This window comes from Tupaia chinensis, unplaced genomic scaffold, assembly GCF_000334495.1.
Source record: "Tupaia chinensis unplaced genomic scaffold, TupChi_1.0 Scaffold140391_1, whole genome shotgun sequence".
Taxonomy (NCBI): Eukaryota; Metazoa; Chordata; class Mammalia; order Scandentia; family Tupaiidae; genus Tupaia; species Tupaia belangeri.
The window spans coordinates 509,436-514,406 of NW_006200268.1; the positions used below are offsets into that span (position 1 = coordinate 509,436).

General features: G+C 40.5%; 1 long non-coding RNA gene across 1 annotated transcript in view; it reads right to left on the reverse strand.

Moving 5' to 3' along the window:
- Positions 1-561: 561 nt before the first annotated feature.
- Positions 562-4,971, reverse strand: part of LOC102478545 (uncharacterized) — a 16,640-nt gene continuing 12,230 nt past the window's right edge. Inside the window, exon 3 of the long non-coding RNA XR_336636.2 lies at positions 562-932. This is a non-coding gene — a long non-coding RNA (uncharacterized LOC102478545). The remainder of the gene's footprint in view (positions 933-4,971) is intronic.

Sequence of the window (4,971 nt, forward strand, 5' to 3'; positions counted from 1 at the left end):
GTTGGTACTAGGTAAGGTAAAAGAAGTCTTATTACAGGAAAAATTATAAGACTTCCACCGTGTCATTTTGTTTTCCTTCCCAGCAAAAAAAAATGACCTTTTTCCTTGTACCAGATGTTATGTTTTATGGACGTTGACACCAGGGGTCAGACCTGCGAGAAATCAGGATTCCAAGTAACCTGGGGACAGAGCCATTCTCCCCTCCTATTTTCATAGTCAGAAAGGGAGATGGGATGCTATGTACTTTTATTGATCAAAATCGCCCAGTGACTCCCCATAGGGAGTATTTGTGAGATATTTGCAATTGTTCCAATGTCTGCCAATTGGACTACAGAGTGTTTTTATTTTTTTTGGCCCGTGTTGTACTTTTGGCACATGGGCTTTAAGGATACAATATCTGAGATCACATTTACCATCTAAGAATTTCCATAAATCTGGAGGCCCATAGGTCACCCATAAGTGTTTGGATTGTGCTTCAGCACCGAGCAGAAAAAGGATCATTAGTGGAAACATTACCCAATTTGATGAAAATCTTGACCATACCTTATTATTTTTAAAAAATCTCAAGAAAAGAAGAAAAAAAAAGAATTTTTTTTTTTAAAGAAAAAGGAAAGAGAACAAAAGAATCTTAGTCAGGTCTCTCTGGAGGGTGTCTCTGGGGTCTTTCGAAGTCGAAGACGAATATCAGAGATGGGTTCAGAGGTCCAGGAGTGAATCGAGATAGGGACTGGGTCAGGTGCTCGTTTTAGGTGTGTAACATGGATCCATGAGGGGACTCCTTTTACCTTTGCAGCACATGAATTTGTCAAGAGTACCTGATAGGGTCCTTTCCATTGGGGTTGTAGGGAGTCCTTCAGTTGGTGCCGCTTCCAATATACAAATCACCTGGTCGCAGTCCATGATCCTTTATGTCTTCATCCCCCAGGTGCTCACTGTGGAAAGATTTCGTTACCAATTTTGCACTTTCTGTTAGTGTCTGAAGAAGGTCTTGGCAGTAATGTAATATTTCTCCTTTTATTAACGCTTGTTCATATAGGCCTTCATCCAGTCTCATAGGTCGTCCTGTGATTATTTCAAAGGGAGATAAATGATGTTTTCCAAAAAGGGTGGATCTCAGATTTAACAAAACCAGTGGTAGGGCCTTTGGCCAAGGGAGGCAAAAAGCTTCCATTAACTTTGCCAGTTGAGTCTTTATAGTACTATTTGTGCATTCCAACAAACCAAAGGGCTGAGGGTGATAGGCACAATGGAAATGTTGCATTATAGGCAAGATCTTACAGATCGATTGAACAATTTGTCCTATAAAGTGGGTTCCTTGATCACTGTGCAGCTCAGAAGGGATTTCCCAAAGTGGAATAATTTTTTTCTAACAGGATTTTTCCAACGGTTAAGGCAGTAGCCCTTCAACAGGGAAATGCTTCTACCCAGTGGGAGAACATACAAACCAGAACCAATACATATTTAAAATTCTGAGATAGTGGCATCTGGATGAAATCCAATTGCCATACCTCAAAGGGTCCTTTAGGTAGGGGAAAATGACACTGGGAACCATGCAAGGGCTTGCCAGGGTTATGTTTTGGGCACAACGTGCACCAGGAATATACCTTTGCAGCTATTGTGGGGGATGGTTTCCAAAAATGTTTTCTCCATGATACCATTTTTTCAGGGGCCCAATGAGTCATTTCATGAATAAATTGGAGAAGAGGTAGCTGTGCACCTACAGGAACAATGGGTTTTCCAGTAAGTTCTACCCATAAGTTTTTGTCTGCTACAAACTTGCCTCCCTTTTGTTGCCACATCTGTTTTTCTCTAGGAGAAGAAACCTGCTGGTATTGAAAAAGAATGTTAGAGTGTTTGCAGGCTTGAGGGCACATTCCCGAGCAGGACAGGCCATTTTTCCTAGTGCAGCATTTTTTTGCTGTAGTATCAGCCAAATTGTTACCTTTAGTTTCATCTGTACTTAGTTTTGAATGCCCTGGGATTTTTATAATAGCTATTTGCTTTGGCATCTGATTGCTTCTAATAATTCTGAGACTTGTTGCCCATTTCAGATGGATTGCCCAGACAAGGTGAGAAAACCTCTTTGTTTCCATAACATACCAAAATCGTGGGCCACTCCAAAGGCATAGCAACTGTCTGTGTATGTATTCATGACCTGTCCATTTGCCAACTGGCAGGCTCTAGTTAGTGCTATTTATTCAGCCACCTGGGCTGATTTCACTCCTAGGAGTTGGGCACTCTCAGTGATCTCTACCGATGAAGTAATGGCATATCCTGCTTGGTAATGTCCCTGATCATCCCTTAAATAGGAGCCATCTGTGAACCAGACCAAGTCAGCATTTTCAATGGGGGTCTCCTGCAAATCGTTCCTAGGGGAGAGAAGGATATCAGTTAGCAAGATGCAATCATGGTCTTCTTGTTCATCTGGCATGGGAAGCAAGGTGGCAGGATTGAAAGTGTTACAACGTTTTAGAGTTATGTTTGGGGCAGAAAGTAGGAGCACTTCATAAGAGGCAAGGCGACTGATGGAATAGTGTTGAGTATGGTGGGAATTCAAAAGTGATTCCACAGAATGGGGGGCATATATAGTAAGTGGAGATCCAAGGATGAATTTCTCGATGCTCTTGCATAAAGTGGCTGCAGCTGATATAGCTCTCATACAAGGGGGGTGAATCTAACTATTGGCTAAAATACTCCACTGGTCTGTGGTGGTCATTATGTTTTTGGGTTAGTACTCCCAAGGCATTTCCATTTACTTCATGAACAAAAATAAAAAAAGGGAGTCGGTAATTTGGATGACCCAGCGCTGGTGCCTGGGTAAGAACTTGTTATAAGTTTTCTATGCAGAGTTTCTCCTTTTCTTCCCAGCAGATTGGATCTGGCTGGACTTGTCTCAATTTCTCATATAAAGGCTGGGCCATCAGTGAGTAATTTGGAATCTAGTTTTTATAGTAGCCAGTAAGTCCTAAGAACCTCCCTAATTGTCTTTTTGTTTCAGGTATCTCTCAGGATTTATTAATAGCCCCTTTGAAGAGATTATGTGTCCCAGATACTTAATTGTAGGAAGACAAAATTGTAGCTTGTCCTTAGATACTTTGTGCCCCCTATCTACGAGTTGTTGTAACAAGTGAATAGTGTCTTTCTTACATTTAGTCAGAGAGGATGAACACAATAGCAGGTCATCCACATACTGAATTAAGATGGATCAATTTGGAAATTCAATGTTTTCTAAATCTGCCTTTAAAATTTGGGAAAAATATGTTGGAGACTCACAATAACCCTGGGAGAAAACTGTCCAGGTGTACTGTCATTTTTCCCACATAAAGGCAAAAAGATATTGACTCTGTTGCTCTATGGGTATGCTGAAGAAGGCACTGCATAAGTCAATGACAGAGAAATGACTGGCATTTGTGGGGATGCTAGATAGTAAGGTATGGGGGTTTGGAATCACAGAATGTCTAGGAATTATTATTTTATTAATGGCCCTAAGGTCCTGAACAAACCTCCAGCCCTTACCGTTTGGCTTTTTGACTGGAAGATTCGGTGTATTACAGGGACTAGTGCAAGGTATTATGAGGCCCTTGTTTAAAAACTCCTGAACAATGGATTTAATTCCTAGCAAGGCTTCTGGCTTAAGAGGATACTGTTAGGCAAAGGTTTAGACTTATTTATGGCTATCTCTATGGGAGTACTTTCCAATATCTGAGGAAGAGTTTGCCCATAAGGAATCAGATATTTGGGGTAAGAAAGTCTCTATTTCCCCTTGCCTGGGGTCTTGGTCAGCTTTTATCACCATAATATTACATGCAGGCTTTTGCAGGTCTTTGACATGTCCTAGATTTAGGACCATCTGCCCCTTCTGTGAAAATGAGATATGGGCATTATGTGTTTCAAGGAAATCTCTTCCTAGCAAGTGCATCTGAGCACTATCTACTATAAGGAATGTATGGTGGCCATTGTTGCACTTTTGCCCAATCTTGCGTTGTTGCCCATCTTGCATTGTTGCACTTTTGCCCAATCTATAACCTTAGGAAATACTTGAGGTAGAACAGTGCAGAGGCGGTCTGAAAGTTCTCTGCATTCGTTCCTTGCTTCTGCACTTATTTTATCAAAATCATCCAAGGGGTTTTTCCAATCTGCTAACCTAAACCATTCTTCTGCCTTGTTTCCTGGAGCTAGAAGCTGGATTAGCTGATACAGATCTGAAAATCCTGGTTTTAAGGGTTATTTCAAACTCTTTTGCGAATCCAATAGGGTCTTTAGTTGGGTCAGGAAACCCCGATATTAAAGCTTTCAGTTCAGCCTTTGTCCATGGGGTATACATTACGTTTGGCTCTCCTCATCCAGTGGGTTTCTCCTTAAAAGAAGCAAGTATGATTTTATTTCCCACGTTAATATTGCCTACACCTTCTTTAGTTAGGGGAGAGGCAACAGGAGTATGAAGAAATATAGAGTTGTTCAGACAGGGAGTTCAGAGAGTAAAGGACACGGAGGAGGAGCAGGAAGAGAAATAGATTCTGGTGCCTTTTTTGTTTCAGAAGCAGGTTCTGTTATCCCTTTTAATTCTGAGACAGTCTCAAGTATTTTTTTTATTAATTTCCTGAAGGGATGTAAGCTTATCATTTCCTCTTTTAGTTGATTCTAAATACCAATCAAAAAAAGATTCCCATTCTTTTTCCTTAATGCAAGACCCTAGTTTTTCTAACTTAGCATGCAAGAAAACTAGCTTAGGAATATCAAACATTCCCCACTTAGGAAATTTCAATCCCAAATCACCTTTTGTAAGTTTTTCCCAATTTTCTAAGTACTTGCAAATTAAAGCGCCATAATTATCGTACATAAATCTAGCTGGAGTGCCCAATGGGGGTAGCTCTCCTTGGTTTTTTTAGTTGTAGATGTCTTATTTCCCATATTTTACTCCTTTTTTTTTTTTTTTTTTAGGAAAAACGGGTCGGGAAAATAAGGACTTTT